This window comes from Ambystoma mexicanum, chromosome 1q (genome assembly GCF_040938575.1).
Source record: "Ambystoma mexicanum isolate Mex_15411 chromosome 1q, UKY_AmexF1_1, whole genome shotgun sequence".
Lineage (NCBI taxonomy): Eukaryota > Metazoa > Chordata > Amphibia > Caudata > Ambystomatidae > Ambystoma > Ambystoma mexicanum.
In genome coordinates this window covers 1,320,864,466-1,320,878,008 of record NC_090922.1, presented here as the reverse complement: position 1 = coordinate 1,320,878,008, position 13,543 = coordinate 1,320,864,466, and the positions used below count along the sequence as shown (strand labels likewise).

The 13,543-nt window shown below is 43.6% G+C and overlaps 1 protein-coding gene across 1 annotated transcript in view; it reads right to left on the bottom strand.

The window, feature by feature from the left end:
• The window catches only part of COA7 (cytochrome c oxidase assembly factor 7), a 71,882-nt gene that overhangs the window by 12,808 nt on the left and 45,531 nt on the right, over nucleotides 1-13,543 (bottom strand). The window lies entirely within an intron of this gene.

The following is a 13,543-nucleotide window of genomic DNA, read 5'->3' as shown; positions in this document are numbered from 1 at the left end:
TGTGGCCACATTCAATATTAGTACAAAATTGCTAATCAAATTAGTTCATTTGCTAATAAAAAATGTTTAATTAGCAAAATCTGCTAATCAATTTTTGAAAACTAATTTATGCCTTGAAGCAGGAGTAATAAAACTAACATTACTCACAGAAACAGCAACAAACTGGAACCATCAATCATATCCCTTATGAGCATGCAGACTCTTCACCTTCCAGATAAAGTGTAAACATTCAAATTAATATTGCAAACCACAGCTTCTTTACAAGTATAATAATATGATATTTATCTGGCGGTTAGGTAACACAGAAAGGTGGGACATGAAATACATGAGATTTCATAGGATTGGAGTCCGATGTTATTTACATTTTTCACTACAGACATTTCCAAGAGGATGTGGGAAATGTTTCCTTTAATGTTAGCAGTTAGGTCTGTCCAAAATCATGCTGTTTGCACTTTCAGAATTAAAGAAAGAAAGCACAATGCTTGGCTCCAGTCTGCCCATATAGATTCTGGGACATCATGATGGAAATTAAATGAAAAAATGTCAAAATCAATGCTAACCAGTGCTGTCCATATCAAACCCGAACTTATGCATCACAAGATCCTACTCTTTTTTATCTTGCAGAGAGCAAGCTCAATTTTACTCCTGCTTGCTTTATGATGCAATAATCTTTACCCAATGTTTCATCTTTTTCATGTTTCCTTTTTCCTGCTGCCTGGATATGTTCAGTCTTCAATCCCCACCTAAAAAAGTAATCTTGGATCCCAAAGAAATAAACAATTTGCGTCCTATCCCCCAATGAACATTTCTATCTAAACAACTGTAGAGGGCTGTGGTGACTTGGATTCAAACCTTCATTGAGAACTCAGAATTGTTAGACAACGCTCAGATAAGTTACCACTCCACAGTACCAGACTTATCACTACATCTGTTTTAGATCAGCTAAAAGGCAAATTAGACCCTATGGCAGCATATGACATGGTCGACCATTAAATGCTACCCAAGAGGATCCAAAACGTAGGCGTTCAGGGCACTGTTCTTAAATGGATCAAGTCTTTCTTGAAGATTGCTCTCAAGAAATCCAATTTGACTCCCTTCTCTTCACAACCTCCCCATGTTAAATGTGGGGTCCCTCAGGGCATGGCACCATCGTTCCTTAATGAAGCACTTACATCAGTCGGGAGGCCTTATTCTATTATGCAGACGATAAATAGCTATAGGTTGCCCTTAAGGTGGGAGATAACCTGCCTATCAAGAGTAGAGAATGTCAGTCCTCAATCAAGTGTTGGATTGACTTGGAATTTTCTAAAAATGAATCATGACAAAACTAAAATACAAATTGTTAATGAGAGAGCAAACACCTTGACTTCTTTATGCTGGCCAAATAATTTTGGGCAATGTCCCAAACCAAAGGCAGAAATAAAGAAGTCTTAAACAACAAATTGACACTGAATAGTCAAATTGCAGCAGTTATGAAAACCTGCTTTTTTCTTATTAGAAAATTGAAACCTATTCTCCCTTAACTATCCTTTTCTTGTCCAGTTTTGGCAATACACTCACTGGGGCTGTTTCATGGAATTTGTGCGCCGAAAAACAGGGATTTGTGCGCCATTCTGCCCGCAAATCCCTGTTTAACAAATGGGGATTTGCGGGCAGAATAGCACACAAATCCCCATTTTTCGCCGCACAAAATCCATGAATCAGCCCCACTGTTCTCTTCCCATTTAGATTTCAACAATAGCATCCGTTTGGAGCTTCCCAAGTATTTGATTTCTCCCACGCAGTGAGTACAATACACTGCAGCCAGAACACTAAAATAAAATTAAAAAAAATGTATCTTATTACTCTGACACGGCACCCTTCACGCTGGCTACCAGCTAGAGAGAGCTTATAAGTGGTCTTCAAAACTAACTTCAGTCCCCTGTCTTGTAATTGAGTCTACATATATTGATGTGACCACTAAGATCTAACCAGGACAGAAAGCTCATCATTCCCAGAGATCAGAAAGAAAGTCGATGGGTGCTCTTTTGTGGTTCAAAGAGCAAAAATCTGGAACACCTTACAATCATCCTTCCTAGAGTCTCTAATTAAATTGACTTTCCGGAAGCACCTCAAAACAGTTCAACTTGAATCCACTAATGTTGGTGCAGCCAACCTACGATTCATCCTTTCGAGAACGCAAGATCCCTTCGGGTGAACGCTGCGCTCTATTTAACTCCATATATAACTTGCAAAACCTTGGTTTTTGCCACATGACTAGTGAGCGCAATGGCCGCGCAATGCAATGTTACTGGCCTTTTTGTGCTTTGCTGTGGCATGCAGTAGGTTTTTATTGGACTTTAACATTGGAGCATCATAAACAAAACTTCATTGCCCCACCTCTTTTTGCTAAACCATAGGATATGTGCACCGCATCACTTCTTTTCTTTGTCTTCTATGCATCTCCCCTTTCACTAGTTAATTTTCACCTTTCTTGACTACTAGCTTTTCACTGCATTTTGATACCCACATTGAGGCAATTAATGTTGTGCTGTGCCATAGACACAATGAAACAAACACGATGTTGTGCAATACTACCTAAGCTAAAAAGGGGCGACTTTACTTGGTCTACCAGCTCCAGAACACAGCTGTGTCCAGCCCCCTCCAGGCCCTGCCAAACAGGTAGGCAAGCAGAAGCAAGCACGTAGTTGTGGAAAGGACAAAACATGTGCACACTCAACACATACACAAGCAATTACACCTTGCTGTAGTGAATAGAACATGGCTGTACTGTAGAAAAGGTAGTCAAGGTAGGTCTATTCTTCATGCCTTAAGTTAGTTCTTAGTCCTTCTGCGCCATAAAAGATCACTGGGAAAAAAGGAAGGAACATACAAGTGGGAAATGGGCTGAAAATAAAGCACACACTTAATCTGTCAGGGTAACTAGATCAAACAAATGATCTTCAACATGAAACAGAAATCAAAATTATTATGAATCCATGGCAGAACTCCATGCAAGAGGCCCTCGGACCTCAAACAGTGATGGCAATGTATTTGATTAGCATTTCCTGGACTCATCTTAACTGGGCGTGTCTGCTTATATAGACTTTCATTGATCAGACAAGGAGAAGAACATCCATTTCGTGGTTGCAGGTCGCTAAATGTAGATGACGCCAAAGAGCTTGGAGGGAGATTCTGTGAGCGGGAACATGTTAAAAGCCAGGGACAGCAAACCTCTGCTTGTGTGTAAGAGTTAGCACCATACTCTCAGACTGGGAACCTGCTCCCCATATAAACAATACATGGAAGCAAGCCTAGGGAAATTTCTAGGCACAGGAGCTAGAATGAAGTGGAAAGAAATATATGTTACCTTCAATTGACAACTAGGTCACAACAAATCTGAGGGTTGAACCGGATCATTGATGGTTCTTTATGAAGAACCCAGAGAAAATAGTACATGGATGCATGCTTCCCCAACCAACATGAGCAGGAGACTGGGTCCATCATGCCATTGACACTTGGCATAACCCATCTTCTAGAATTTATAATCTACTCCCTTTGTGACAGAATGCCATCTGGTGAGGGTTGGATAGCCGGAATGTATTCGATTTTTAGAAATAATGATGGGAGTAATTATGTTTCTGTAAGGGAGGTCTGCTTATGTTTCAGAAACTCCGCCCCTTCATAATGCTCCATGCCAAAATCATAGTGAACCCCCGTGTGCCTATGCAGTAACCGTCTCTTGACATCTTTAGCAGCTGCACTGCAGGGCCAGCAGGGTAGGTTCAAAGGTCACATGTCCATCCTGACGGCTGCCGAAACACAAGTTCCAACAGGCAGATGATTTTTTTAAATCATCTGCACCTGTGGTCTCAAACATAATTATGTACCCTAGTCAGCCTGGTGGCACATTAAGCTGTAAATATATGCAATATTTAGTTATGACATGGTGGCTGTGGAGGTTGCACAATTATTCAGCCACTGTATTTGGATGTGATATCGTCAGCTGGGTGAACAGTTATCCACTCATGCAGGGGTGGTGTGTATTAGCTGTCTGGCCTCAGTGTCTCCACAAAAACAGTTTGGGACCCTGTCTAAGGACGATGCCCCTTACATACACTTGGGAAGGTCAACTACTCCAAGAGATAGGACCATCCGTGTCCCTTGGGAACTAGTGCTTCAAAGACAGTCCGGACATAACAAAGACCCTCACACCAAGGTGCTCTATTAAAGTAGGCAGACATTTGAATTGAATTGATTTAGAGTAGCTCGGAAGAGAGATTGAGGCCAAGAGAGGGATTCCACCATCTTGTAATGTGCGAGGGCGACCTAATCTCCTTGTAGACAAAGCACTCTAGATAGGACATTAGAGAGCAAAGAAAACTTGTTACAGAAACCTGGACTGGAAGCCCTCCAGTAGGCTTGCTTTGGACCAACCTGCTGTAGCATTTTACCTGTAAAAATAATATTAGTCAATTCAACTTTGAACTTTCACAAGGAGGAGGGTTCACTGCAAACCTGTTGGGAATGCAGTCTTTTCCAAATGCAGAGGTGAAGGCAGAAGGCTCTGAGGCTGAGGATGCTCTGCTCCTTACCCATCCCAAGGGCACATTTGTATCACCGTGCTGTAAACCCTATCCTCCTGCCTGTGCACTGGAATCAGGATCCTGCTCACTGGAGGTTCCAGAAAATCGTCCTGGAGTGAAAAGTGCAAAGTACTTACTTTGTCCCTGAAGACCCTGGACTAGGCCTCCCATCAAGGCCAGAAGCAGTTCAGAACCTCGTTTACAACCTCGAGAACTCGTCAAGCCAAATCGACTGATCAGCTCACTTCATACCTCAATTTCACCTGCATGCTGCTTGTGGCTCTCTAAGCACTTACAACTGCTTTGTCGAGCTGTCTTGATGCTGAATCAACCCAGTGAGGCGCCTCCGTCACCATTCGATCTCCAGCTTGCCCGTCTAAAGTATCCCAAGCACCAATAAAAAAAAGCATCATGTTGACCAGATTCGAAAGCTGACTCAACCCAGCGGATGCATCATTTCGACCTGACCATCAACTTGATCTGTACAGAGCAATCGACGTGGTCCTTCTTGAACACGGGCCCTATACACAGAGAACGGAATCGCAAAGCAGTCTTAAAGCCAACTTGTCGCTAGAACAGCACGGCTACTGGCTCGACTACAGTAAATCCCCAAGAAGCAGGCTTGATGCTGTTGAGCCACCAAGACAAAACAAATGTATTTTCAGTGTTCCTGTCCCCCTGGTCAGCCTGAAAGGACCCTAGTGACTGATAAGGCCCTACTCTCTGCATTTGGCATTTGCTGTGCAAATAAATTGTCTACACCTCAGTATTCACCTAGAGTGTCCCTTTGCTCTCAAAGGCTGCATTCTCTGTTTTTCCTTTACAGGGATGGGTCTTTACTGTTTTTAATTAGCTGTGCACATTATCAGAATAAAGTTCATATTTTTACAGAAACCTGGTTGGACATTCTTAAAGGCTTTCCCTCAGCCCAAGTAAATAAAAAAGAGGTTAAGAAGGTATATCCATCGAGCTGTGCCAGTTTCACCTTTATGTGTGGGATCAGTAATTGTTTAATAGTGTGGGGATGATTAGGCCGTTTAGCCACTTCTTTCCCTGCACTCCTGCAGAACAGTAGTCATTCCATCACACCTTTGTCATAGTAACAGCCCCATCTCTATTTATGGAGGCGAAATGTTATTTCACTTTAAGTAAACAAAACCAAAAAAAAAGGCAAAGCAGCACATAAAGCAGCAACCAGCGCAACAGATAAGGGGTGTATTGGCTACTTTTACTCTCTATAAATTGCCAAATACACCCCAAAAACAAATGTAATTGGAAACTGGTTCATAAGAGCTTGTCTCACTGCCTTCACCCACACAGTACCATGGATATTTCTGGAACAGTAGCAAACATAGTACCACAGCAGGAAACCGCTATTATTACTCCAAGGCATAAAATAAGCAGCGTCGCATAGCAAATTGCCACGCAATCTGTTGGTTTATAATTAAATTGTCACTTGTATAACAAAGCTAGATTTTTAAGTTACCCGTAAATGAAAGCACAACTCGCCCTGCATTCTGTCTAGTCTTTAGGGCTCTCTACTCTCTTTTCTCTATTCGTTATTTGCTGCAAGTTCAAAACGGGCTAACTGAGTAGGAGTGCAGCAGTAATCCTCTCCATGCCAAAGGCCTCTGTGGGAGTGCTAGATAATATTTTCTTTTTTTCTTTTTCAAATAATAGGCAAACCACAAGTAATCAGGAGGATATTTTGATTAAGCCAACTAAATCCTGTCTGGCAAAGACAGGTATCTGTTAACTTTACTTTTATTTCATTTTGTTGGGGAAGGTGACGAGTGAGCACTTTTTAAAATGTACATTACCAAATTCCTTTGATGGCAAGCCTAGTTCTGTAACCTGCTGGCTACATAATCTGTGCAACTGATACTCAACTCATGAGCTGATCCCATACTCCTTGACATTCTGTCTTATCAACATGTTACTTTATACCCGCTAACCTGTCCTGGGAGGATAGCTCAGCGGCAACGTGCATGCCTTGGAAGCAAGACGACACGAAGCAACACGGGTTCGATCCTCGGGTCCGCGTTTAGAATCCTCAGGGTGTTTAAGCACGTTATAAATACGCAACTAAGACACAAAAAAAAAACAATTGTGCAACTAAAAAACCAAAAACAAACAATTTCTGTAACAGCGCCTCGATGCCTGCGGGCTGTGTGAGCGCTTAACCTGAAAGTGAGAGAGCCGCAAACTACAATATTCCATCTAGTTTTCCTAGGTTTCTGCCTGCTACGCCATCCATTCTTCATAGTCTCTTACTTTCTTTCCTCTTACATAAGGAATACACAAAGCTAACTAGATGTCAATGCAAAGTAGTGGTCACTAGTTTCATCCAGTCTGGAACTAGACCACTAGACCTGAAGATCTACTGCACTACCATGCACTGTAGTTAGCCTTCAGAGTTCACTTTGCTCTATGATTAGGATTGCATTATCTATTAGCACCTGTGGGAGAGAACTGGCCAAACCGTTTTCAGAGCCTTTTTATCATATCTATTTGTGTCCATTCATGCAACTAACCGTTTACATTTTACAGACACTCATTCAAGGCTCCCAAAGTCCTTTTGGCCACTTGCGTAGTCTAGTAGAACTTGTGAATGGCGAGTACCATTTGCAGGGGATGTTTGAAACTTTTATTTAACATTTACCTTGTTTCCAGTAGATGTCAAATAAAGGTTTCACTGTGCATGTCTGGCCTATGGATGGCAGCACTGGGCCAAAGAAAGTAGGTTTGTGGTGACATGCAACATTCTACAGAAAGCACATTTAAATTGGTCATCCGTTGCCATGGGTAGAGTGCATTTCACTTAGGTCGAGTATGTAAACCAAGTTATTCGACCTGCAAGTTTAGTGGAATTTTAAAGAATTTTCATGACATGACTAATGTCTCACTTCAGTGGTACACAATCAAAACTGCTGTATTGTTGCTCATTTTATGTCTTGGGTAAAAATAACTTCTGGTGACATTAGAAATATAAATAGAATATTGCTAATAAAGTGGAACTGTTTGCTAATCAAGAAAATGTTAATTAGCAAACTCCGCAAATCAATTTTTGAACTAATTTATGCCTTGATTACTGCCTAATCCAAAGAGGTAAACATGCATCTTTTATCATGGTTAAATAATACGTAAAGAAATAGTTATTACAAAAATATTTCTGTTTTATAGTTAAAATATATTTTTTACTCGCTCACAAAATTCTCCCTTTGGGAATGGGACTTACATTTTTACTCCCTAAAAACTAATTTTAGTGGCAAATTAAAAAAAAATTGGGAGTAAGATACTCCCACTTATCTGAAGCACTGCCAGCAACGCATGCCTGTCCACCAACTCCTCATGCACGCTCACGCTATTGGAGCTCAATAACATTCAGCATCTTGTGCAAGCAGGATTTTGTCCAAACTAAGATACAGAGTCAGTTTTAATCTCACTCTTCGTTGATCTAAGAGTAGACGTAGCAAAGGTTAAGAATGGGCAGAAAGGGACCAAATACAAATCAGTGAGATAATCCAAACCAACATTTGAATTCCTGGCTTTTCAATCTATACACAAATAACATGTTACAAGCTATGTCAAATAGGGACTAAACTGTAGTTTAGAGCCGTGCAAGTTCCTCAACCTTTACACATGCACAACAAACAATTCGCCAAGTTGCTGCCTTTGACCAACAGATCTGAATGGCATTGGGTGTCAAACAATATTCTTTCACTATTTACCATACCTACACTGGCTGACCCAATGAGCTTGCTCCTTGCTTAGGTCAATGTCACTTACTTTACTCTCTCACACATTATTAGACTATACAACATGAAAAATGCAGAAGCACATATCTTGATTAAAAATATGAAAAATACAGCACATCAGAGCACTTTTAATTTTCAGCTGGTAACCAGTGGCACAAAGGATTACGTTCAAAGCCCTACGAATATCACATCAAGCTCATCACAATCTAGATTCCTAATAAAATATACACTAATATCCTCCAAGATTGACTACAAGCTTCATGGTCCATGTTCACAACCTCTACACCAGTATTGACAACGCGAGCAGTAGAAACAAAAAAGGGGTGAGGAGGGGGATTTGTTTCCCGTTGCTGAGGAAGGAAGCAATCAATTTGAGTGGCGAGCCACGGATTCCTAGAGTGCAATCGGTCAAGGAAGATTGCATAGTTAACAGTGTCAAAGGCAGCGGACAGGTCAAGGGGAATCAGCACTGCGCAAACCTCAGAGTCAGCTGTAACCTTGAGATCATCCCAAATCGAGATCAGAGTGCTTTTCTGTTCCATAGTGCGGTCTGAAGCCTGATTGTGCATTGTCGAGGAGTTTGTTGGATTCTACAAAGCTGTTGAGCTTGGAGTATGTGGTCCAGTCAACGAGTTTCGCAAGAAGTCTGGTGTTGGAGATCGGTCTGGAATTCTTAGGGTCAAGGGGGTTGAGGAGTGCCTTTTTAGAAGTGGTTTTACATGCGCTATTTTAAAGGCTTCAGGAAAGGAGCTAGAAGAGAGGAGTCATTAAGTATGAATCTTGCCTGTTCTCCTGCGCAAGTAGAGGAGAATATTTCTTTCAGAAGGGAGGCAGGGCAGGGGTTGAGGGCAGGACCCAGAGGGTTTGCTGCAAGATAGTAGGTCTAGGAACTTGTCTCTCGAGATGAGTTGAAAAGAGTCAAAGTTTGGCATACATGGCATCTGGACAACAGGATTGTGAGGGGTGGATGTAGCGCAGTGGGAGAGGGTGGAGAATTTGGTGCTGAGAGGGAGTCACAGAGTGTTTGAGTGGGAGTGGAGTGTGGGCAGAAGTGCAAGTAGGTTTCACAAATTCAGAGATGATCTTGTGGAGTTCTTTGCTGCTGCTGCCAAAGTTCAGAATTTGTTTATTGTAATAGGGTTTTTTAGCCTTTCGGATCTCGGATTTGTAATTTCGGTGGTTGAGGGGAAACATGGATCTGCTGAGATGGTTTTAGATACTTGCCATTTGCGTTGTAGTGTGTTTTGATTTTTGAGTGTCTTCAAGTGGGGCATGAACCATTTGGGAGACAGTCCTATGCGTGAAGTTGCGGGACGGGAGTGGGTGACAGGAATTAGTTATTTTATTTATGCCAGGAGTCAAAGGATTCAATGGCTAAGGGTCTACCATAGGACAGCGTTGCTGAGAGACAGAGTAGTAGAGCTTCGGCAAGGCCGGGGACTACCTTGACTTTGTTCCAGCATTTGTGGTCAAAAGTGGGGGCAAAGGGAGCTGTGGGAGGAGTGGTAGGTGTGTGGATAGAGAAGGGGATGGCTGAGTGTTCTGTCCAGATAAGCGGTTTGGGACTGGATATAGAGAGGTCACAGGAGCTAAAAATTGCATCAAGGGTGTGCCCACCTGAACGAGTTGGACCAGTGGTATGTCGAGAGAGGTGGAGTGCATCAAGACTGTCGACCAGAGGTTGGGTGATGGGGTCGTTTGGGATATCGAACCAGATTTTGAAGTCTCCCATGGGTTGGGTGATTTACCTGAATGGTAGCTATTGAGTCACAGAGATTATTGGCAAAATGACTGTTGTATCCAGGGGTCTTGTAGACTAGTAGGAAGCTATGGGTGAGTGTTGATGGTAGCAAGAGTTTTATTAAAAGGGATTCACAGGAGGCGTTGCATGTCTGGGTTTCGACAAGTGAGACAGAGAAATTAAGTTTGTGGAGGATTGCCACTCCGCCACCTCTCAATGGTCTGTTGTATACAATAAGCGAGTGGGAGGCGGGTGGGGTAGACCTTGTTGGCAACAGGTGCAAAATCTTCACAGAACCAGGTTTCGGCGATAAAGATGAGGTCAGGATTGTCAGAGGATAGGAGGTCAAAGATGCTATGCTTATTTCTTGCTACGGAGTGGGAATTGAAAAGGATGCATGCGACTTCATGAGGGGGGTGGTTTTGGTGCCGCTCATCGCAGGGAGTGCTCAGTGGGCTGATGTAATCTGTGAGATGGGGGGCGTGGTAGGATCAATCCGGGTAGTTGCGACTGATTGAGTGAGGGTAGAAGGGGGTCTGGTTGAAAGTGCACTTTTGAGGGTCGGATGAGAGGGTTAGTTCGATGGGAGGCGGGAAGAGTAAGCGGGCGGTGGTAGCTATGTGGAGGATGTAGTGGTGAGGATTGGGGGTGATCAGCGGAGTACCAGTGGTAAGGTTTTTTTGGGAGTTGTCTGTGGTTGGAGTCTGGGGGGTTCTAGGGGTTTATGTGTACTGGATGAGAGGTTGAGAGCAGGGGGCGGAGAGGGGAAAGGGGCAGGGCTGAAGGTAGGGGTAGGAAATGATGGGAGGTTGGACCGATAGAGAAGCGGTGAGGAGTCGAGGGAGAGGGTTGATTACTCCTTCAGTATTTTGTGGGCTCCGCAATCATCCTACATCATGGGGGTTGCTGGTCCACAAGTGATTGGACACCTTCTCCAGAGCTCTCTCCAAGTACAATGGTAGTGTCTTAGCAATGAGCATGGTGTGTGGTACCTCTGTGCTCTATGATAGAGTATGAACATTTCAAACACCATCTCTCCTGTGTTATTGACTTCTTCGAACAACTGTTCAGACACCTCTCTCAATGGCTGGGTAGGGTCTACGCACAAATCTGAATGCCCTTTTCCCCCCTCCCCCACCTTCATCTGTACCAGGTAGTACCAAGGAGTTATCTCGTCTGCCCTTGTGATCACAGCTTCTAGAACTAATGTGATAATGGTACCTGCTGCACTTTCCTGGGGGACAGCTGGTCTGAACAGGAATTCAGCAGGTATGCAGTGTGTCTTGTCCTGAATCCCAGGTACCCATCCTAACAGGGCTATTACCCCATAGAAAAACAAATCTTGTATAAGCGCACTCCCTGCATGTTGGTCACTGCAAAGTGCTTTTGTTACTGCTGCAGCTCTAGCAGGGTATATTGCTGGTGTTGAACACACTATACGTTCCTTAGTGAATTAAATGGTCATATTCTGCTTGCTCCGGAGATCCCTCCCTAGAAGGTAAACAGGTGTGCCTTTTCGAGAATAACAGTGCTTACAACTCCTGCGTACCTACAGTAGTATGATATATGATATCATATGGCATTTGTAACTAGTAGATAAATAGTAGATAGTAGATAAATAGTCAGTGAAAGGAACCAATACAATAGCCCCAGTGATCCCTGCGGTTCCATTATTTTACCAGACAGGGGGAACATTGCTTCTCTAATACAGAACCTGATGGCCATGTATCAACCATGAAACTAAATGTTCCATCTCCTATCCTCAATCCCACCCGGGGTTCCGCTTACGGGTTGCAAGTGATTGACAGTACTGGGCATGTCAGAGCTCTCTGTGGGCTGTCCTATTGGGGATAAACATTTGTGCCTGGGAGAGGAAAGGGATTGCCCCCTAGGACGCTACCTCCTGTGTATTGCGTTACTGTGCCTTGCGGCAGGCGTTTTTTATCCCGTGGCTATGGTGGGGTCTGTGTGGGTGGCTGCTCCATTTGCGTCTTTAAGGTGTTTGGTGCTAGGTACTGGATCGGATGTGACTGCATGGGACCTGGGCGTATTGTTGTTCAAAGAAAAAGCTGGCGCAAAATATCCTGTCTTCCCACAAGACCCACACTGTCTTCCAAACCTTTGTCTCATTCCACCAATTTAGGCTCCGTCTTCTGTGCTTGTTCCGCTATTTTTTTTCTCCTTTTCTTGCCTTCTACTACAAAAATGCACTGTGTGTGCCTGTATCTCAGACCATTATTTTGCCTGAATACCAACTACTTTAGCCAAGTCACCTTGCACTTCTGTTGGGAGACCCCTGTGCAACATGTGATAGAATACAGCTATGTTTTTGTCACATGTCCTCGCCTTTCTCTACTCGCTACATCTCCTGAATCTGTTGAATCTAGAATGCTGGGTCGTCATCTGCCAGAATTGTCCTGGCCAGGATTGAATTTGTGTCAGGGTATGCGTCCCTGAAAGCGCTCGCCAGTTGTTTAATGGGTACCCATTATGGGTATCCCTCCTCATCTGCACTCCTAGGTACCTCGTCTTCCTCCATCTCTCATCCACCTGGGGCCCTAGTGCGGTGAACAAACTCTTCCATGTTCCCTACAGCTAACGTGATCCCTGCGGTCTGTTTTTCCAGGGCATATATTCACTTGCCTGCTCCTGCTCTAAGGGAGGGCAGTGTCTTCACTGGGTTGATTCGATCCACGTGGGGGCAGGGCACATACAGTGCTCTCCCTGCTCACCTCTGTAGCAAGGGGAACTGTGTTCGCCTCTTCCTATTCTGAGATATCTTCCTTCCCCTTTTTAAGGGCTATTTGTCCGGTCTGCAATCTAAGCCTCTGTTCTTCATCGGTCTACCAATCCTCATCTTCGCCTGCTGCCTCTCCTTCGCTACATGTCGTGTCATAGTCAACGCTACTGCAGCATTCATCCCTATGCTGCGGAACCTCTCGAGCTCCTGCTGAATTAAAAGATTCCTCACTTGAGTTTATCTTGATAACCTTGCTATCGATCTTGACAAGAATCTGTCCCCGCCCTTCATTCGTCGGTTACTATTGCTGCACCCCGCCCTTCCTCCTGCCCTTGTGCTGCTCGTGCCTGCTCCTCCTCTGCTTTCTTTATCCCTGCTTCTAATTCTCTAAGATCCTTATTTTCTATTTCCATAATTAATGCGTCTAGTGTTTTATCTTTTTCAGCTCTGGTGTTCCCTTTGTGGGCTCATTGGGGGCGTACACTGGGGGTTGGTGTACCCTGCAGTGGGCTGTAAAGGAAATTACCGATAAGGAGGCGGGCAGTGGCTTGTGCCCGTTTGGCTCCCTCTGTGCTGCCATTAGGGGCATTCTCTACATCTTCGAAGATTTTCCATAATTCAAGTATACTGTGCCTACTTTTTTCCTTTATATGTCGACAATAAATGTGCATACATATGTTCCAATATAGTTTTATCATTCGTGCCCACCTCTGGCTAGGACTTGAAAATGTTGACTTCC